Source organism: Moschus berezovskii, chromosome 5, assembly GCF_049115385.1.
Source record: "Moschus berezovskii isolate FMDL1 chromosome 5, NW_MosBer_1.0, whole genome shotgun sequence".
NCBI lineage: Eukaryota > Metazoa > Chordata > Mammalia > Artiodactyla > Moschidae > Moschus > Moschus berezovskii.
In genome coordinates, this window is record NC_142464.1 from 27224303 (window position 1) to 27247488 (window position 23186).

Consider the following 23186-nt stretch of genomic DNA (forward strand, 5'->3'; position numbering starts at 1 on the left):
TGTTTAGTGTGTATTAAGTGAATGTGAATTAATGAGGAGCCAATAAAGAATTTAAAGAAAAGGAGCAACCAATTAAGATTTAAATGTTGGGGCCGTCACTGATAGCAGTAAGAACATAGAAGTGAAGTGTGCATTTATTTTCTATTACTACTGTAAAATATTATTACAAACTTAGTGGCTTAAAACTACACAAATGTATTGCTTTACAGTTCTTTGGGTCAGAAGTCTGACACCTGTCTCACTTGGCTAGTATCAAGGGTTTGGCAGGGCTGTGTTCCTTTCTGGAGGAGAATCCATTTCCTTGCTCTTTCAGCCTCTAGAAGCTGCCTGCATTCTTGGCTCATGGCCCCCTTCCTTCAAACACATTGCCTCTCTTGGACCCTTCCTCCATCTTCCTCTCTCTCTGACTTTCATTCAGAAAGGTTCTCCATTTTTAAGGGTCCATGTGCTTATATTGAACCCACTTTGGATAATCCAAGAGACTCTCCCATGTCAAGATCCTTAACCTTAATCACATTTGCAAAAGTCGCTGTTGCTGTGTAACACAACACATTCACCGGTTCTGAAGAATAGGATGTGGGCGTATCTGGGAAGCTGTTATTCTGCCTATGACAAGGGGCATTAAGGCCGTTCATAGTACAGGACTTGATATAGGAGACCAGTTAGGAGGAAGGTTATGACAGGGATAAAGATAATTCACTAAACTATTTTACTTTTCCTCTTTGGCAGAAAGGTAGGCTACATTTGGCACCTTAAAAATGATGAAGTTTTGACCAATGGGGTTATGTAGACCTCCTCCAGGCCCGACTCATTAAACACCTCCTTCTCAATCCTCCATGCTGTTTCTTTTCTCTCATCTGTTGGCTGGATGAAGAGGAATCCAGTCTGCTCTCTGAGGCCCTGAGGGGTGGTAGAGTATCTAGCTAGAAGCAGCTGGGTTCCTTTGTAGAGCAGAGACCCATCCCCACCAAACACTGTGCACCATGATTTGCATTATAAAGAAAACCTTTGTTATGACTCTGAAAGTGAGAAGTGTTTGCTAAGGTAGCCTATCCTGACTAATACTGAAATTTGTACCATTTCAAATTTGTAACAGTGGGGTGCTTCTGTGACGGCAACAAATGTGGCACTGACTCCGCGCTTGGTCAGTGAGGGCCCTAGTGTTAGGGGTTTGAAATACAGTAACTCATGTTCTGAAGGGGAAACATCTTAGATAATCTGATGTTTGGAATAATTTGAAAGGCAAGATTTATGCCTAAAAATCTTAAAACTTTAGGATAGTGATTCTTCAGTTCAGTTCAGTTGCTCAGTCGTGTCCAACTCTTTGCGACCCCATGAATCACAGCACGCCAGGCCTCCCTGTCCATCACCAAACCCTTGCCTAAATAGTAGAGTCACTTGGAGGATTTAATAAAACTATCCATGCTTGGACCTGCTCCCAGAGATTCTGATTTAATTGCTCAGTGTGTATATGTTGGGGGGAGGGAAAAGGATACTGGTATTATTTTAACTGTTTTCCAGGTGATTCTAATGTGCAGCCAGGCTTGAGAACCAAAGCTCTGCAACAGGGGTCAACACACTTTTTCCATGAAGGCAAACTAGTAAATGTTTTGGGATTTGGGGAGCAATATCCTCTCTCTTATAAATATTCAACTCTGCCATTATAGCATAAAAGCAGCCATGACAACATGGAAGAACATGGGTGTGGCTGTGCCAATAAAACTTTATTTACATAACAGGCAAGTAGCTGGATTTGACCTGTGGGCTGTATGATCCCTTCTCTAGGACCAAGATTCTCAAATGTTTTCTTCTCAGTGCTTCTTCACCCTTTGAAAAACTTTTGAGGATCTCCAAAACTTTTGCTTGTGGGTTATATATAGCAAGAATTACCATGTTAAAACTGAAGTTAAAAAACACTAATGAATCAAAAATAGTCATAAACCCATTATGTTAACATAAGCAATATTTTTATAATAACTGTGCTTCCAAAAAATTTATCAAAAAGAATGGCATTTTCTTTCTCACAAAACTCTGTACTGTCCAGCTTAACAGAAGACACCTAGATTCTCATTTGTTTCTTCACGCTATTGTGATACATCATTTTAACTGAAGTATATAAAGAAAATCTGACCTCACAGAGATATATATGTATTTCTTGTTAGAAGACCAGCCTCCTTCTTTTAAAGGAATATTTTAATAGCCTTTTCAGATATTTGTAGATATTCTTGGCTACCACCTAGTAATTCAATAGGTGATGATTTGTTAAAAGTTGATTGCAAGATAGAATCTTGAAATCATATCAATGAACTTTTCACATGCTTATAACATTAAAATTGGTTGGTTTGATTGCACTTTAAAGGAGTCTTTTACCTACTTATGTTTTAAAGGTAACTTACATTGGTTACTTAGAAAATATTGTTTCCTTGAGTTATACCACCAGTATACTTCATTATATCGTATTTTAAAAAATCACATTTGCTAATATCACTTACTGGTCTCTTCAGAAAAGTCTTTAAGAATTCGGAAGTTGTCAAGCTAATGGTGATGGTACGAGTTTTCCAAAATTCTAATTTTTGCTTGAAAGCTGAAGTTTTATCATTGTCAACAAATACTGTCAGGTTGTTCGCCTTCAAGCGACAAGCTCACTTCATTTATTTTCAAGAAAATGACTGTCAAATACCCGAGTTTGAAGAACCATATTTTGTTTATCACTTGTTCTCTCAAGTGAAAATAGTGTACCACAGAAAAGAGATCAATTTGCAACTCAGACAATCGCATACTGCTTTTCCTCAAGACAACCATTGAATTCAGGTGTGCAGCAGAAGTCGTGCATGTGTGTGTGTGTGTGTTTTCTTTCTGGTCCCACAGAATATTTAGGACTTGTTCTCCAGGATTGAGATTTAATAAAGTGAATAATTTTTACTGTTTCAAGTGCATTTTTAAGTGAAACTGGCTTTTAAAAAATCACCTGAGTATATAGGAAAAGGTAGGATACAATGTTCAATCAATGATACAATGCAATGATACAGTTTGATGACATTGTTTTGATTGGTGTTAAATATCAACAGCTGTACATGTGGTTGCTTTGGTAGTATCCATGGGAATGTCAACACATTGAAAAAAGAAAATAACCTCTTAGTATTATGAAAGTATTTTTGACATAGTGGATCCCCTAAAAGGAGTCTCTGGCATTCTTAGGGTTGGGCAGAGCACACTTTGAAACCTCTGCTTTAGGGGATGTGCTTTAAAGAAACAGTCCATGTTAGTGTATGATAGTTATTATTGGCTGCCTTTGGTAAGGTGTTTCATAAAAGGCATGAACCCAGAAAGAACTGGCCAGTTATCAAGTTGAACAGAAAATGATGGAGTCCAAAGACTTGCAGTGAAAAATGGTTGGAAAGTCAATTGCTTCCAGATCCCAAATGAAGCCACAAAAGGCCAGTAGAACTGCTTAGTTGGACAACATGATTTACTTCCATGGAGGAGGTTAGAATAAGGGTGTGCCCTTGCAGGAAGAAATAATCAAAATAGCTGCAGTTAAGGAGAAAGAGGGGGAGAGAGGAGAATTAAACCTGAGGACTATAGATGGAAGCTAATACAACAGAAACCTATCAAGATTTTGAAGAACTTGTATTGTCAAGAAGTGTTGAATATCAGACTAAAAACTCTTTGAGCTATAAAGTCACCTTTTGGCTTTCAAACTTTTGAGAACATTCATTTCAGTTGTGTCCAAAGGGAAAAAATAGACAATAAGAACTCCTAAAATCTAAGGACCAATGATGAAATTATTTTCAGAGAGCAGAATTAAAGTTTAACCAAGTAACTCACCCTCTCTCCACAGTAGGGGACTTCATAAGGCCTGCCAAGTAGGGTTTCAGAATTGTCATGTGCTGATGAACACTGTGCATCTCCCAGTATTACCTACCCATTTTGAAATGGGAGTTTTAATTGTATTTATTACATCAGTGCTCCACCACTGTATTTAGGCTAATCCCACAACTGAAGTCTACCTTCTCTTCTCTCAGTTATTTGCCAATTATGGGGGCGGGGGGGATCTGGTGGAGGATTCCACTAGGAGGTGGTGTGGCTGCTAGATGGAAGAAACCTCGTCACCTGAATGGACCAGATCCTGTCCAACCATTTGCACTGGATTGTAACATGAGCAAGAAAAAAAAAAATCTTTACTGTGCTAAACACTGAGACAATACTTGTTACAAATATTCTTTGTTGCAATATTTAGACTAGTGTGAATAATGCAGAGGCCATTCTATTAATCTAAACTTGTGGCCTTGATTGCTATAGTAGTGACAGAAAGAATAAGACGCAATAGCATAGTTTAATGGTAGAATCAATGCTTTTGTAGACCAGGGGAATGTGAGAGCAGAATAAAGGGGAAAGAGAGGTCTAGCTTCTTATCTTGGGTTGAAGTAGATAGAAGTTTGGACAGTTCCCCAGGACAATCCAGTGAGGTCATCTGACAGGCAGAGGCAATCTGGGGACAAAGAGCTTGGGACAGAGGTCTGAAAATGAGGCACTGGGGAAAGAGTAATGGTGGATAGAATTTGTTGGGAAGATAGTTCAGTGGGAGAAGAGCACAGAGGTCATTTAATTAACAATATAGAGAGAATACTCTATCAAACAAGAGTGATAATGAACAATAAGGAAGGGAGAAAATGGAAGAAAGGGATAGATCAAACTGTTTTCATTTGGTTTCTGGGGAGAGTGATGAAATGGTTAAGAGTCAAATATTACAAAGATATTAAATACGATAAGAGCTAAATGTTAACTTTTAAAGCTAAGCGTATTGATGAACTTCATGAAGTAATTTCAAAGGAGCGTTGATGTAAAATTCATACCATTTTATGATGAGTGTCTTATGATTTTATGGATGAAAATGCAGACTGAAGATGTTAGATCATGACCAAAGTCTACAGTAAAGGTTGGAGCTTGGCTTTGTTCTTTTGCCTACCGGGTACCACAACCCACACTCCTTCACTCTTCCAAACTGAACCAGAAAAGGGCACCTCATTAAGATGCTGATTCAGATATAATTTTTAAAGCATGGTAAAATAGAAGGTTTCTAGAAATCATAAGGATCAATATGTATTTTCAGAGAGAAATGTGTAGGGAGGTTACTAATTCTTATAGTTCCCAAGAGAGGGTTTCTCCCCTTCCCTCCCTCTTATTTCTCTTAAGTTGATTATATTGTCAACTGGAGTTAAATTGTATAATATGGGTATATCAGTATCATATTTTTAAAAATAGGTTTTTTTTTTTAAGTTTTAGAACACAGGGTGTACCAATATGCTAAAATAACTTCTTCCTAAAGCTATAATATCTAAGTAAGTTGACTGACAAACTGTTCTCTCTCTAAAGTCTTTATAAAACTTAATTAGCAAGATCAAAGGCTACAAAAGTTTAATAGCCACCTTCACATTTACCAGATGCCTTGTTAGTAATTTTGTATTTAAAGTATAATCTCAAGCCAAAAATGGAGCCAAATGTTTTTTAGGAGATAGTTAATATAATTTTTTTCTTTAATAAACTTAATAGAAACCCCTAAATGCTGTCATAGAGCACTATTCAAAATAAGCTCCTTAGCAAAATAAATGAAAGACATGTAGAAACCTGAAGAAGCATTTATTCTTGAGAGCCAAGGTGTCTGCAAATCTTGTGTAGGTAAATCTCACTCTCTTTCATTTCATAAAGAAATTTTGTGTGAAATGAAGGCAGGTAATTGGCATCACTTGAATCCATTATTCATTAAATTTTACTATTTTGTACAAAGGAAACTTTCTTGGCATGTACTGATTTCCTAATCTGGAATGCCAGCTAAAATATTTTCATTAAGATGTACTATTTTTATTTTTATTTTTTTGATTTTTTATTTTATTTTTTTTATTTTTTTAATTATAAAAAATAAAGAAAAAAATCAAAGAAATGAACAGAGGAAAATTTATGCGTCGAACCTGGACTGGTCACTTATGATAATATACATGCTACAATTCCATTCTCCCCAATCATTCCACCTTCACCCTCTCCCACAGAGTCCCAAAGACTGTTCTAAATGCCTATGTCTCTTTTGCAGTCTCTTATACAGGGTTCAGGTTACCATTTTGTACTATTTTTAGCAGTAAAGAACCTTCCAATTTGGGACTCAGCACATTCAATTTGGAGTATACATAAAGTCAAGAATAAATACAGTCAGCATTCTTAAACATAAACCTTGATACTGCCTTACTTCAGTTGCAATCTTTGATAGCATAATTGAGTATTATTTATCCTCTTTGCTTTTCTATAGCAACTATTTCTGTGCAACTTAGGTATTTGGTTGAAATGCCTTAGTAGAATAGAAAAGAAGTGTTTATGCTTTCTCTGAAGGTTGTGTTGTAATGATGAGGAATGGAGAAATGGCCTGTCTTGTATGAAAGACAATTAAAAATATTTCTCTCTACATGTGTACAAATGTGTGCACCTACATGGTTGACGCATGTCCCATTTTGAAGACATTAAGTCTCATCAGATCACCCACATGCTCTTAAAACAGAGTGGCAGATGACAATCTCATTTTAAAATGTGTTAATTGAGAGGAAACAATTTAAAAAGGAAAAAGAAATATGAGGCCCCATCTTGAAAAATCCATATTATTTTTAAATTGCACATGTGGATCTTGGTAAAATATTAGTAGAAAAATGTATCTGTCAGATAACTATTACACATGCTATGTAAGAGTTAGGGTAGCAGGGTATACTTCGCATTTTAAGAGATAGTATTTGGAAACTCCAACTGCCACATAGGAAATGTAAAGAACCCCCTCTCTCCCAAAACAAACCTGAAACAGTTTATGAAAAAACTAAACCAAGCTTGGAAGGAAAGTTATGACCAACCTAGACAGTATATTAAAAAGCAGAGACATTACTTTGCCAACAAAGGTCCATCTAGTCAAGGTTATGGGAAGGATTGGGGGCGGGAGGAGAAGGGGATGACAGAGAATGAGATGGCTGGATGGCATCACCGACCCGACGGACATGAGTTTGAGTGAACTCCAGGAGTTGGTGATGGACAGGGAGGCCTGGTGTGCTGTGATTCATGGGGTCGCGGAGAGTCGGACACGACTGAGCGACTGAACTGAACTGAAACCAAGCTTATTTCTTTAGCAGTGTTAAAACATTTTTCTTGGTTGTTCTCAAGACTAAAATGTATGCTGGTCTAACAATTAATTCAGATGTTCCCCAAACTTTTGTACTTATGAAATTGAGTATCTGAAGAGGTCTAAATTTTAGAGAATGTTTTCAGAGTCTGCTGTATTATATGCTGGCATCACAGCTTCTGAATCTCTTGTCAAGTGTCAGGACTATTCAATACAACTTATAGAACCAGTGAAAACAGAAAATTTCACATTTTAAGCTATACATTCCTAAAATACTTGAACAATAAAGATGTTTTGTGTGGAGATGAAGCAGTAAGGCTGAAACTTTGGTTTTTAAAATTAGAGTAGTTGTCTTTTTGCAGTATCAGTTATATACAGTAAAAGTGAAATATTTGGTGATTTTATAATACTAATTGTATACATTCATTCATTGAACGAGTATGAATTATTTACTTTGTGACAAGTTGTTATATTTCTAGATGCATAACAAATGGTTAGCTGCTTAACATTTTCTGGCATTTCAGTACTAATTCTTAATGTCTCTCTGAAGTAAGACCATTTGTTGCATATACACAGCAAAAGAAAAACAAAACAAAAAGTAAGTCAATGAATAACAAACACTACTATTTAACTGGGTTGGGATCAAAGGTTGTTGGTGCTGTTGACCCATAACTATCTGAAAAAACCCCCGAAATGTCAGGCTGACCTCTCTCTCGTGACTGGGTGAATACCAAGTGTCTGTGGTTTGTTCTGGGTGCACATCCAAGCATTTGGATGTCTGTCTGGCATTTTTAGTTAGAGTTTTCTTCTTCTATTAACATAGTGTAGAAAAACATAAGAGTGACTATTATAGACCACTCATTGTTCTATTTTTATCATATTAAAGGAATGAAAGCAGTCCATTTTTTGGAAGGTACTTCCTTTTCTTAAGTTCACATGGGGTTGAAGTATGAAGTCAGTTATTTATGAATTGCTGTTGATAGCAAGAATACAAATACTGTGAATTCAGAACTTGAGAGATAGGAAATAAGTCATTATGGGCTGTGACACACTCTGTGAAAGACAGAAATGGGTAATGTGGAGATAGTAACGGGGCAGAGGGGAGAAGAAGAGCCAAGAAGAATCTCTCTCAGAAGGTAACATATACACTGTGGTCTGAAGGATGAAAATTCATAGGAAGAACCAGGAAAAGAGCCTTCTAGGGAGAGAGCACTGAAAGCCTAGAACTACGCAGGAAGGAGGGTAGCTGAAAGTCCCCTAGAAAGGATCTGTCTGACTTAGATGATCTTGTATCTAATGGAGAATTCCCTGAGATCAAGCAGGAGAGCCTGGGTTATGCCACAGTAACTAACCATCCCCTCTGTCAGCCACTGTAATTAACCAGATGGATTTCTCACTCAGTCTGCCCATTGCAGGTTGGCCAGTGCACTGGTCTTCCTCCTTCTCACTCCAAGACCCACGCTGACGGAGCAATCACTATCTGGAACATAGCACTTACAGTGGCAGAATCAAAAGAGAAAGCATTGCACGTTGAGTATAGGCTCTTAAGGCTTCCACACACATCACTTCCAGTCTCATTTCATTGGTCAAAGACACTAATCTCAAATCAGCAAGAAAGTGTAATTCTCTAGTGTCCCCAGAAGAGGAGTGGAACTGGGAGTGTGGATGAGCGTAGAACTGTCTCCTCCGAGAGGTCTCTGAACAAGCTGGAATTTTATGTAGAAGTTTGTGTGTGTGTGTGTGTTTAGTTTTGTGCATGTCGCCAGGGAAGAGACCCATTGCTTTAATCAGATTCTTGAAGCGATCTGACACAATAACAATTAAAAACTGCTGGACCAGTTGAAAACTGTCATGTAAACAACTAATTGCCATACGAGGCAATTTGCAGCATGAGTGAGAGGCTGAAAGGATTAAAGAATTGTGGGTGTGTGTTTGTATGCGTGCAAGCGTTTGCGTGGTGATAAGGAAAGAAGTTGAGCAAATTTGTAGACAGAAGGGTAGAAGCCAGAGAACATGGAGTGATGGATTAAAGACACCAACATGTGAGGGGAAATGACTGATGTAATGAGGTCCCCACAAGATGGCTGAGGAGATGTGTCCAATATCTTATAGAAGTGCTAACTTGGAGGATGAGGAAAGAGGACTCTTCTCCTGATGTAGGAGGAAGGGAGGGAAAAGCTGGGCACCCCTGTGACTGTCAGGCAGGCTTCAGGCAGAGGGAGAGAGAGGGCTTCTGTTTTGTTTCTGATGCATGGACAAGGGCATCTACTTAGAATGAAGGGATTTCTGAGCTTGTTGAAAGGTTCGAACAGCTGTAGGGAAATCTGAAACGGAGCTGACTTGGGACAAATACAAGGACTGCCAGTAGCACTGGGGGCCCAGCCACTGCTGGGGATCACAGATTTGTTGCTGTGCCAATAAATAGAATTATGGGATTTTTCTTTCCCTGCCCAGCTGCCTGGAAGCAGGAGTGGAGAGAGTTAGTGGTAGGAGTGACCCAAGGCTGGGGATTGGCAGAGCAGGTGCAGCAACGTGTTTTGCTGATAATCTGAAGTTCAAGACTCTGGTTAGGAAAAAAGGACTGCTTTTACTTTCACAAAAATATGTCAGTCAAGAATGGTGAGAAGCACGTTTACAATTATAGTTACTCTTTGTGAGTTGTAATCCTCAATCCCAGTATGATTTGTTTTGAGCTGACAATGGATAGAACCGTATAATCATGTGGTGGAAGGTAAGTGGCATAGCTTATCCCTCACTGTTTAAGTAAAATTAATCATGCTGCCGTCACCTAAAATTTTATGTGTTCTTAATACTCCCTGATTCCACTAGTAAAATCTGACAGAGGAAGGCAAGAGAAAAAAAACAAAGCTCCAAACACATAATTACATACTCAGAGCAAGAATTGCTGACCTAAGCATCTTGCTATTAATTAGTATGTTGTAAATTTTGCTGCCTTGGCTGATACTGAGACATTGTATTTAGAGGAACCATTAAATGAGGACAAAAGGAAAACGTCTGGAGTAGCCTAGCTCCAACGCAGACTGCAGTCTGAAGTGACATTGTATTGCATTTCTCTTTTCCCGCCTGCCAAATCCCTGAATTTCCCTGATTTGGGTGCCGTTGCATCCTAAGCATTTGATAAAAAGGCGTTGCTGTTCATGAAGGCTGCGTATGCATCCTGAAGGCAAACATAGCTGTGATCATCATTTTTGTGGTTTGTTGCACCAGTGTCCTTGAAATCTGTCATTTTGTTCTCCATTTGCTCAGAATGGAAGTTTTGTCTTTGAAGGATCTTTTGATGATGGACAAGTGAGGTGCGCAAGCCAGGTCTGATCATCTAGAATCGCATTTGAGGCTGAAGTTCAATGCAGCCACCTTTTGCCTCTTCCTCAACAGAAAAGTCAGCAGGGGACGAATAAATTAATATTCTCAAATATATTGTTGCTGCAAATGGCTCCTCTCCAGAAAACCCTCTCTTAGAATTTCAGTTGTTGAAACTAGCAGGTTTTTTTCTCCAGGAACTAAGATAAATTTCTCTTCGCTCTGGTCTGCCAACTTGTAGACTGTCTTCAGCTGAGGCAGAGCTGCCAGGATGAATAGCTGGAGAATCTACTTGACTCTCTATTTATTTTAGAGTATGATAATTTGAGGGAAAATTAAAATTGTCAGTTTTTCATTACACCCGAAAGCTCTCAGAGCCGGTTATCCCATCAGGCCTCACAAATATACTTCTGCAGAAAATTGTATAAACAGATGGAAAAGCCAGGAAAAAAGGGATTCATGTCTTGCCAGAGGCCACACAGCGTGTTCAGGGCTGAACTGGACACCAGAACCTCCTGACTGTTCTGACCAAGGTCTCCCCATTCCAGCCCCACAGCAGGGGAGCATGCGGGTGCTGGGGTCACGAAGTAACAGCTGGGCAGGGACTTGGTTAAGCAAGGGGCAAGGAGAATGGCTTTTAAGTACATACAAAATAACCTACAGCAAGCTGTACCAGAAGCCCAGAGGCTCTGAATATTCTGAGGACTGTGTGTTCATTTTTACATGCCCGGCCCCAGCTCAAGTGCCTGGCATGTCAGTAGAAACCCAATCAGTGGTGAATGCATTTTGTCAAATTCAGAATCTTTAAAAACATGTCAGATAATCTCATTTCTGTGCTCAAAATGCATTATGCCATGGCTTCTCATTTTCCTCCGAGTGAAAGTCAAAGCCCTGACCTGGACAGTCTGGCCTTAGCTGCCTCTCTGGCTGTGTTTGTTACCCATTCCCCCTTTGCTGCCTCCTCTAGACCCTCTCCGTTTACACCTTCTCTTACAGGGACAGCTCACTTTGCACTGGCTGTTCTTCAGGCTTGGACTCTCATTCTACGTATGTAAAAGGCCACCTCTTATTTCAAGATTTTCCCCAAATGTCACTTTTCATAAAGTCATTCCCATTGCCCTTTTAAAAACTTGCAGCCCTTTCCCCGGCCCCCTGACCACACACACTCTTGATCTTCCCTTAGTCTGCTCTGTTTCTTTCATAACCCTGCTCAGCTGTTAACTCTTAATGACTATGTCATTTACTATCTGTTGGGTTGTTTTATTATCGGTCTTCCTCTTGCTAGGATGTCCAGGCCTGCCACTAAGGGTGAGGGTTTTGTCACTTTTGTTCGCTGATATCCCTAGTGTTTCATCCAGCACCCCAACACGTGTTACAGGATGCTTTGTAAAAAAAAAAAAAAAAGTGTTGAATGAATAAATGAATAGAACCAAATAGTGAAGCAAATGAGTGGGCAAGGAGCTGAAGAAGAGTGAAAATGATATAGCATTACAGCCAAGTGTAGAGGTGACTGGACCATCAATTGTGATGAATTTAGAGAAACACTCATTTTCACATTCAGAAAGCTTTTGCAACTTCAAAGTCAAAGCTACAGACATCCAACCTAATAACTGTCAAGCCTTTTTTGTTAACAATGTGTAGTTCAATCCCTGGTAAATTCAGGCAGAAAGCACGTGTATGACTGGTACTTCTCAAAGTGTGGTATGAGGTCCTCTGTATTAGGGTTGCTTGGTATCTATTCAGGTTCCTGAGCCTTATCTGGGTACTGAAAAATCGCTATGGATCAGATCCCCAGGTGATTCAAATGCATATTAAAATTTGAAAATTACAAATACACAGAAATTTATGGAAAATGATCAAACTCTAGTATAATGGGATTTCCTCCACTGTAGTGTAATTGTTCTACTATATGGTGTTGAAAAGATTTCAGTTAAAAAAAAGTATTCCTTAAATGAATAAATTAGGGTAATATTAAATTAAATGGATTATTTTTGGTAACAGGAATTCTCAGAATATTTAATAAGCTGCTGCTGCTGCTAAGTCACTTCAGTCGTATCCGACTCTGTGTGACCCCATAGACGGAAGCCCACCAGGCTCCCCCGTCCCTGGGATTCTCCAGGCAAGAACACTGGAGTGGGTTGCCATTTCCTTCTCCAATGTGTGAAAGTGAAAAGTGAAAGTGAAGTCGCTCAGTCGTGTCCGACCCTTAGCGACCCCACGGACTGCAGCCTACCAGGCTCCTCCATCCATGGGATTTTCCAGGCAATAGTACTGGAAAATTGCCAATAGTAGGATATGGTATGTAGTACACAGTTTTACTTCATCATGGGCATTTAAGTACCTCTTATTGAATCTTAGGGGAGAGGTTTTCTTTAAATAAAAAGTCCACGCATTACTGTTTGGAATAATATCTAAAATTCATTTTTGGTTCTAACAGTCTGTAATTCTCTATAATTCTGTTTTCTTTCTGGTTAAGTCCCCTTGGTTTATAATGTAACTCGGGCTTTTTAATCCCTTGAGAAAAAAGCATGCAGTAGTATATCTGGATTTCATGGTTCTCAGGACTCACCCGTGCAAATGGAAGAGGTGTTTTGTATTTGTGTGTGTGTGTGTGTGCACGTGCGTGAGTGAAAGGGAGCAAAGGATGAACGCTAGTTCAGAGAGGGCACACAGAATAGCCTACTACAGTACTCCTGAATGAGTGGATCTGCTTGTTGAGGTCAAATTTGGTTGGTTAGTAAGTGTGGGTGCTGTTTTTTGTGTGATGGGTTGTATACTGGTGGCTGCACACATATAACCGTCTCACTGGGTTTAAGTATGTGTGGGGCCTGGTTCTCCTGTATTGATCACCACTTATTTATTCCTTATGCTGCTTTCCATTCCTTTGGCCTGGCCCCTGGATCAAGATAGGTTTGTGCCTGGAATAAACCACTTTCTCCCCCTTTGAAAGCTGTTCGAGGCCTACAGCACATTACCTCTTTCTGTGTAATGGAAGTATCCACACATGGGCAATCGCTGTCTACGGAGGTAATGAACCAAGTGGGAGGTAATGAGAAGTGACTGTTATGCCATCTCCAGGGCCCCGTTCCTCCCACCACGCAATTACACTGTGACCCTAGAGAAACAGAGAAGACTGTAGCATTCTCCGCCTTCCTAATGGTCTTAAAGCCAGCCCTTGCTTACCAGGGGGGAGCTGAAACGCAGCATTCTTCATTTGACAGTCCAGAGGCCGTCCAAGGAAATACATGATGATAACATGGGAGGCAGTTCTACACACAATCATACACTGTTTCCTTAGTTCCGACTTGGCCTCTTGCCTGAAAGATGCCAGCAGACTGAGACGGTCCTTCCCTGCTTCCCCCGGCATGTGTTTTTGGGGTGAGAACTGTTACTTCTTTCATAACAGAGTCCAGGGAGCAGGCTACTGGACAGAACTGCATTTTTGTTAGAGAAATACAGGCTGAAGATTTACCAGAAAAGCTCTTTTAAGTAATGATGATAAGTGCAGTGATAACAGCTCCTGAGTGCATCCTCTCACCAATCTTATTTCTGAGTTGCGTTTCACAGAGAGCACTGATTACGATTGTGCTGAGAGGGAGACGGCAGGATTGCAGAAAAGGTAGAAGGTTGCCCGCTGAGCCGATCGTTAGAGAGGGAGCATACAGAAAGTGCAAAAAGGTGGAAGCCTTTTAAAATTCCTTTCATTGTCTTCATTTTGCTGCTATAGCTGAGGCTGGCCCAGGCTGTGAGGGAAATCGGCCAAGTGCTTGCTGCACAGTGAATGGGAGCAAGCTGGGCTGCTGTGTTGCCTGGCAAAGAGAGAATAGCGGTGCAGGCTGGCTGCGGGCGGCCCGGCGGCACCATTTTCCACTCCGCCCCGCGCCCCTCCCACTGCCTGCAGGAAGCCCCCAGGTGGCATTAGGGAGAATTAGCGTGTAAATCACAAGGCTTGCTAATTTCTCACCACTTCATTAGCTGACAGTTCGATGCAAGCCCTCTCCCGCCATTCACCTTATGTCCATGGCGCTGATGCTTCTCATCAGTGGAAACAGGGTTCAATCGCTTGTGATTTTCTGGTTCCACGCCGTCCCCCACCCTCGCCCCTCCGCCGCAGTGCGTGCTAGTTTCTTCTCTGACCCTGCTACTAGCAATTACTTCCTGGGATTTCTCTGCAATCTCTTGGTACAGACGTGGGTTAGTATCACCAGGAAAAGGTGGAAATTTCTCCTGATGCAGTTGTGTCTTCTTACAGAATAGGTGTAAAGATAAGTAGCTAAGAAAGGAAAAAATAATACACTATATTTAAAAGGACTCTTTTTCAGAGCATTACTAATAACTAATAGTTTTTCAGTGTTTATCATGTACCAGGTATTGTTTTGAGCATTTTACAGTTTATTAAGTCCTATTATTTCTATTTTATGCAAGGGGAAACTGAGGCAGAGAGAGGTTAAGTTTATTGTCTAGGACATACAGCATTTTAATATAATCAGGATCCAGAGGCCACACTCTAGGTATTTTGCTTTAATTAATCAATTACTTAGTTCCTGGATTTGTTCAGTAAAAATAAAGTACCAACTATGTGTCATTGGGGCTTCCCTGGTGGCTCAGACGGTAAAGCATCTTCCTGCAATGTGGGAGACCCGGGTTCAATCCCTGGGTCAGGAAGATCCCCTGGAGAAGGTAATGGCAACCCACTCCAGTACTCTTGCCTGGAAAATTCCGTGGACTGAAGAGCCTGGTAGGTTACAGTCCATGGGGTCGCAAAGAGTCAGACACGACTGAGCAACTTCACTTTCATGTGTCATTTACTATGCCAGAATTTCTTAGCTATCAATCCTTTGATTTTCATTTCCATCAGTCAGAAGGTATTTCTTGGAGACTTCCTATCTCTCCAGGGTTGTGCTCATGCAGCTATAAGAGAAATGCAGGGTATAATTTTGCCATTGTGAGAAGTTTACAGATGTGTGGACCAGGGGTTGACAAACTTTTCTTTTTAAAGGGTCAAACAGTAAAATTATTTTTGGCAATAAAGGACATATGGTCTCTGTCCCACAAATGTGAAAGCAGCTACAGACAATGTATAAATAAACAAGCATGTCTATGTTCTATTGAAACTTGACAAAAATGCACAGTAGGCAAAATTTGGCTCGTGGGCTGCCTGCTCTGAAGGATAAAAGAAGCCCTAATAGAATTGTATAGTGTTTCCCTTTGGTTCAGGGATAAAGAATCAGCCTGAAGTGCAGGAGATGTGAATTAGATCCCTGGGTCGGGAAGATCCCCTGGAGAAGGAAATGGCAACCTACTCCAGTATTCTTGCCTGAGAAATCCTGTGGACAGAGAAGCCTAGTGGGCTACATTTCTTGGGGTCACAAAGATTCAGACACGACTTAGTAGCTGTACAACAGCAAAGAGAACCATACACAGCAGTAAATAGTGTGGCTAGAAGCAGGGCTGAGTGTTGCTGCCTGTTCCTGCCTGTGAGGACCATAAAGTGAAGTATCAGGGAGCAGAGATACTAGTGTGTGCTTTAGTTGGGCAAGAGGTGGAGCATGACCTTTCCTATTTGATGGACGCCTGGGAAATTGTTAGATGGGTTTCATGAATCAGTTCCATGGTTCTTATTATGACGGATAGCTGGCAAGTTGGTTGGGTGATTTCCTTTGCTCCTTCCTTCTTTGCTAATAGAACCTTGTATTTGTTTGGCATCACCTCAGGTTCAGCTCTAAGCATTGACTCATCTTTGATTCAATTCAAACTTGATAATAGTATTCTTTAATTTCCCAGACATTTGGCCCAGTTCTGATCAATGAATGCAGGGGATTCCTGTTGAGTGAAGTGGGGAAGGACTTTTCAAAAACCTTTTGCTTTTCTCATCCAAGAGACAGACAAAGCTAGTGCTGCACATCCCTTACGTTTTCCTCTCATCATAGGAACACCGGGCTTCCCGGATGGTACTAATGGTAAAGAACCCACCTGCCAATACATGAGACAAAGAGACATGAGTTTGATTCCTGGGTTGGAAGATCCCCTGGAGTAGGGCATGGTGACCCACTCCAGTATTCTTGCCTGGAGACTCTCCTGGACAGAGGAGCCTGGCAGGCTACAGTTCACAGGGTCGCAGAGTCAGACATGACTGAGTGGCTTAGCACGCACACATGGGAACACCAGAAGGAGTTGTGACAGTCATTCTGGGGCTTGGAAGGAGCAGATCAACATGTTGATGCCAGGTGTGGGGGCCAGAGAAAAAGAGCCAGGACCTCTGATAATGCCCCTGGGCTACTGCGCATGTGCTGGGCTGCTGACCCCCCGCCTCCTCAAGAGTTCACTAGAGGTTTTTATTGCTTTGTTGTTGTTGTTCAGTCACTAAGTCCAACTTTGTTGCTTTAAGTAACTGTTAATTGAATAAAAAATATGTCTCAAAATTTTTTATGAGAAGTAACAAGGAATGAATTACTTCTAGAAGTTCCCCGTTTCCTTGGATATTTCAGAAAGTTGTATTAAATCAGATAAGAATTACTTCTAATACTTTTCAATACATTTCATTTTCTTGATAATCTCCTTCTCTACAATATGCTAATTGGGAAAGAAAATATGTTACTGAAGCATAGCCACTCATTTTTATTTAAAGGCATAAAGGTCTTAAGATGTGGACAAGGGGATCATAGTTCTTGTGCATGGGTAATTGTTTCTCACTAGATGTCAGAATTCAGTTTCAGTTCAGTTGCTCAGTCATGTCCGACTTTGCAACCCCATGAACTGTAGCACACCAGGCTTCCCTGTCCATCACCAACTCCCAGAGCTTGCTCAAACTCACATCCATTGAGTTGATTATGCCATCTAACCATCTCATCTTCTGTCATCCCCTTCTCCTTCTGCCTTCAATGTTTTCAAGCATCAGGGTCTTTTCCAGTGAGTTAGTTCTTTGCATCAGGTGGCCAAAGTATTGGAGTTTCAGCTTCAGCATCAGTCCTTCCAGTGAATATTCAGGACTGATTTTCTCTAAGATTGACTGGTTTGATCTCCTTGCAGTCCAATGGACTCTCAAGAATCTTTTTCAATCAGTTCAGTTCAGTCGCTCAGTCGTGTCCGACTCTCCGCGACCCCATGAATCACAGCACGCCAGGCCTCCCTATCCATCACCAACTCCCGGAGTTCACTCAAACTCATGTCCACAGAGTCGGTGATGCCATCCAGCCATCTCATTCTCGGTCGTCCCCTTCTCCTCCCGCCCCCAACCTTTTGCAGCATCAGAGTCTTTTCCAGTGAGTCAACTCGACGCATGAGGTGGCCAAAGTATTGGAGTTTCAGCTTTAGCATCAGTCCTTCCAATGAACACCCAGGATCGATCTCCCTTAGAATGGACTGGTTGGATCTCCTTGTGGTACAAGGGACTCTCAAGAGTCTTCTCCAACACCACAGTTCAAAAGCATCAATTCTTCAGCGATCAGCTTTCTTCACAGTCAAACTCTCACATCCATACATGACCACGGGAAAAACCATAGCCTTGACTAGACGGACCTTGGTTGGCAAAGTAATGTCTCTGCTTTTTAATATACTATCAAGGTTGGTCATAACTTTCCTTCCAAGGAGTAAGCGTCTTTTAATTTCATGGCTGCAATCAGCATCTGCAGTGATTTTGGAGCCCCCAAAAATAAAGTGACACTGTTTCCACTGTTTCCCCATCTATTCCCCATGAAGTGATGGGACCAGATGCCATGATCTTTGTTTTCTGAATGTTGAGCTTCAAGCCAACCTTTTCACTCTCCTCTTTCACTTTCATCAAGAGGCTTTTGAGTTCCTCTTCACTTTCTGCCATAAGGGTAGTGTCATCTGCATATCTGAGATTATTGATATTTCTCCCAGCAATCTTGATTCCAGCTTGTGCTTCTTCCAACCCAGTGTTCCTCATGATGTACTCTGCATATAAGTTAAATAAGCAAGGTGACAATATACAGCCTTGACGCACTCCTTTTCCTATTTGGAACCAGTCGGTTGTTCCATGTACAGTTCTGACTGTTTCTTCCTGACCTGCATACAGGTTTCTCAAGAGGCAGGTCAGGTGGTCTGGTATGCCCATCTCTTTCAGAATTTTCCACAGTTTATTGTGATCGACACAGTCAAAGGCTTTGGCATAGTCAATGAAGCAGAAATAGATGTTTTTCTGAAACTCTCTTGCTTTCTCCATGATCCAGCGGATGTTGGCAATTTGATCTCTGGTGCCTCTGCCTTTCCTAAAACCTGCTTGAGTATCTGGGAGTTCACGGTTCACATATTGCTGAAGCCTGGCTTGGAGAATTTTGAGCATGACTTTACTAGCGTGTGAGATGAGTGCAATTGTGTGGTAGTTTGAGCATTCTTTGTCATTGCCTTTCTTTGGGATTGGAATGAAGACTGACCTTTTCCAGTCCTGTGGCCACTGCTGACTTTTCCAAATTTGCTGGCATATTGAGTGCAGCACTTTAACAGCATCATCTTTCAAGATTTGAAATAGCTCAACTGGAATTCCATCACCACCACTAGCTTTGTTCGTAGTGATGCTTTCTAAGGCCCACTTGACCTCACATTCCAAGATGTCTGGCTCTAGGTCAGTGATCATGTTATCGTGACTATCTTGCTCGTGAAGATCTTTTTTGTACAGTTCTTCTGTGTATTCTTGCCACCTCTTCTTAATATCTTCTGCTTCTGTTAGGTCCATACCATTTCTGACCTTTATCGAGCCCATCTTCAATACCACAGTTTAAAAGCATCAATTCTTCAGCACTCAGCTTTCTTTCGAGTCCAACTCTCACATGCATACATGCCTACCGGAAAAACTATAGCTTTGACTAGATGGACCTTTGTCAGCAAAGTAATATCTCTGTTTTTTAATATTCTGTCTAGGTTGGTCATAGCTTTTCTTTCAAGGATCAAGCATCTTTTAATTTCATGGTTGCAGTCACCATCTGCAGTGATTAGCCGTATTGTTTTTTTTTTTTTGCTTTATTTTTAACTTTTCTATAGAAAATATATAATCAGAAAAAAATTTAAATGACTCTTGGAAAGAACCAAAATTTTGTTTCTAACGCAAGCTTCTTTCCTGGCTTCCACTATTTTTCTCTTTGCTTTCCCTTTGGTTTTCTAAGCTTACCTCTTATGAGTTTTCTTCCACATATTATTGTTTTTTTGTTTGTTTTAAAAGCATTGTCTTTCTAGACATCTGTTTTAATGGAGTTTTTAGTATGATGCTGCAAGTATAAAGTATGTCTTTGAAGTTGGAGTCTTACAGTCACTCATTTATTTACCAGTTATTTTCGTGTTGACAGTTTTTGATGTTTGTTGGTGTGTATTCTCGTCTGGATGGTGGACTCCTTTAGGGGAGCTACTGTGTCAGTGCAGTTCCCCTGGTGCCCAGCTCTATGTTACTCTTTTCAGCAGCCATTCTTAGATCTGCAGTAAGGGCCGTGGCCACATGAATTGCATGCTCAGGTACATGCTTTCTGCGCAGAATGTCCTGAGCATGCCCTCTATCTTGTCACACCTTACCCTGACTGACAGTCTGTTCTGACCAATGCTCTGACCGTGCTCCTTTTTACCTTCCTCCCCTCCTTGCAGAGCCCTTACCCCTTGTCTTTTTCTAGCCCTTCTTGTCTGTGTCCCCTCCCGAACTTTCTTACTTTGAAAACGAGACCTAGATCTCAGGAGAATAACCTAGGGAACAATTATATTTTACACTCAGCAAGCCCTCAATCAATAATGTGTCTCATGGATAGGTGGATGGGCAAGTGAATGTTTGTAGAAAATATACATTGAAAAACCTGGTGCTCTTTATAATAAGTTTGGAGTAAGGGGAAATAAACAATACCATTGAGTGCTAGTGGTATTTACTGAAATGTGGGAAGGGACACAAATCTAGACCTGAAAGCTTCACTGTGACACACCAGGCCAGTGTTTGCCCTTCATCTGGCCCCTGTGCATCACATTTTTATTGGCACAGCACTACTCTTTAAATAAGGGGAGAGAAAAGGAAAATAAGAATACACGACTCTTTTCCAACTCAAGTTAGATCAGGAAATTATGGCAATTTTTGGACTGTCGAGTAAAAAGGGAGGAATTAATCCTGCTAGCCCAAAATGAGAAGCTGTCACCACCAAAGCTGTAACTCTCTAAATGAATATAACACCTCTGAAAACTCCCAGATTGGTGCCAAGTATTTACATGTTCTCTGTGAATGTGGCATCTAACAGCAAGTGGTTCTGGTCATGAAGCACACCATCTGTGTGATTACCCACCCCTTGCGAGAGAGTGCTCTGAACTCAGCAGTTGTACAACAGATGCGTTTAAATATACAGTATTCCTCCTCACATAGTTCAGAGTGGGTGTTAAGGACCAAGGGAAAACAATCAGCTTCCTTTAAATGCAGGCTCCATCTGACATCTTTCCAGACACCTTCCATAACCATACTATGCCACATGTAATCCTGGAAGATAAGATTATCCTAATAGATTTTAGATTGTTAAATGGGTCAGCTTGACAGAGAACATGAGCAGCTGCCTCCCCAATTGCTAATGAGTCTCTCAATCTGGAAGGTGAAACTAGATGACTGTTTTGGTTTTCATTTAAGTGGACGTCTAAGTAGTCGTGGGTAATAGACAACTATAGAAGTCTGTGTATATCTACTTCAAAGAGATGGGTAAAGGAATTTCACTATAATTTGTCACTACTGTATTTGTAGACTCATCTCTTTGGAAAAATAACAGCAGGCTAAATAATTTTTTGATGAATTATGAAGCTAAGAATGAAAGACCAAATTCCATCCTATCCTTTAAATTTCATTTATTTAGATAATCTACAGGTATTCAGCAAGATATTTTCTTTGGGGATTAGTTTGTCCTAATTGCAGGATGAAGCTCTGAAGTTCTGTTTCTAAGAATGTGAATGTCAGTCAAGGCTGTTAAGACTTTCTGAATCACATCCTTACTTGTCTCCAATTAATGAGCTGACATCACACTCTCTGAGGCTGGTCACAGCCACACTAGGCCAAGGATGCACTTTCCTTACATAAAAGGGATGTTTTTTTCACTTTGCTCACAAGCCCCTCTCCTGTTTTCCTTCATGGTGGTGGACAGGCAGCAGAGATGCCATCAGCGTTGAAAAGAACACATGCTGGAAATAACCAAGAATTTTAGAAATGGATGAAAGATTTGTCATTCTACACTGATGTGATCAAATTCCAAACAGTAAATTTAATGTGACCAGAAAATGAATTGCCGTTCACATTTTCTTGCAAACTCTTGGTAAGGGTTGCATTGTGACCATCTTCATGGAGCCCAGTAACCACCTTTGAGACAGCCACTGGAAACCAGTATTCATGGGCAGCTCAGAGACTGAGGAAGCATTGCTTGTGGTGTAGCCAGCATTCTGTAGGTGATTTAGAGGTGAAATGATCTATATTGTATCAATACAAACAAGGCCCAAGAGCCTTGGCCTTGTCTTAACAGCGATGTTGCTTTTTTTCTCTCAGTGGGAAAAAATACAAAAAGCATAATTATTTTTGAACTCAGATTAGGTCAGGAGCTGGCAGCAATTTCTGGAATGTGAGGAGTAAAAATAAGAAATGGAGACTTAATCCTGTTTGGATTAACAGGCTTATGAGAAGTTTGTGCCCCCACCAGAAGATAATGACAGGATGGTTCCCAAATTCTGAACTAGAACAGATGGACCCTGAAGAATCTTTACCTCCGCAGAATGGTTAATAAATAAATATGTAAACCATCTTCTCTATTTATGATTTTAAATTTTTATCCATAAATCACTATACCTCACGTGGGTGTATAGATTCTTAGGGCATTTTTAATAAAAATCATTTATATAGATAGGGGCTCTGCAAAGAAACCTATTTGCCCAGCACCCCACACACCTGAGACGTGGTCCTGACCTGGAGACCAAGACCGACTCTGAACTGTATTTGGTAGTCAATAAGTAAACTTGGAAAGAACATTCATCAAAATGTAACAACCAAATTTGCCTTCAGAACTGTAATATGCAAAGAGACTTTGTCAGGTGATTTTTGTTGTTGTAGTTTAGGTGTTAAGTCATGTCTGACTCTTTTGTGACTCAAGGACCATGGCCCACCAGGCTCCTTTGTTCATGGAATTTTCCAGGCAAGAATAGTGGAGTGGGTTGCCATTCTCTTCTTCACTACCCAGAGACTGAGAACCCATGTCTCCTGCATTGCAGGTGGATTCTTTACCAACTGAGCCACCAGGGAAGCCCTGTAAGGTGATTTAGGGAGTGTGAAAGGCGCAATCATAGGTCCAGGAAGGTTGGAAAAACGATGGAATTGTCCATATGTGGATGGACAGTTCTAGTGGAAGAACTGAGTCTTCAAACATAGAGGGGAATGAGAATGCTCATGTCTTTAGCAGAATTAGTGACATCTGAAGAAGAAAGATGCTTTTGAAGGGAAGGAAGATGAATTTGGAATTTTATGCTTTGGAACATTGGTTATTTAATTTGAATTTTAAGAAGGATGACACTAGTGGAATATCTAACTGAATTCTGCTCGCACTGAAATCCAAAGGTCTTTTGGCTGCAATTTATCAGAAACATTCATTAAATCTTTGAATATTCAGAAAATGTATTTAGACATTCGGCAGAGGTCTCCAAACCTGCGGATACCTAAGCATTTCCAAATCGGATAAGTTTCCCAAAACAAGTAGGAGAGAAATGGTCTGGC

General features: G+C 40.6%; 1 protein-coding gene and 1 pseudogene across 3 annotated transcripts in view; one reads left to right on the forward strand and one right to left on the reverse strand.

The window, feature by feature from the left end:
• The window catches only part of LOC148777809 (uncharacterized), a 266942-nt gene that overhangs the window by 58647 nt on the left and 185109 nt on the right, over window positions 1-23186 (forward strand). The window lies entirely within an intron of this gene.
• Window positions 20662-23186, reverse strand: part of LOC148777810 (uncharacterized) — a 109289-nt pseudogene continuing 106764 nt past the window's right edge.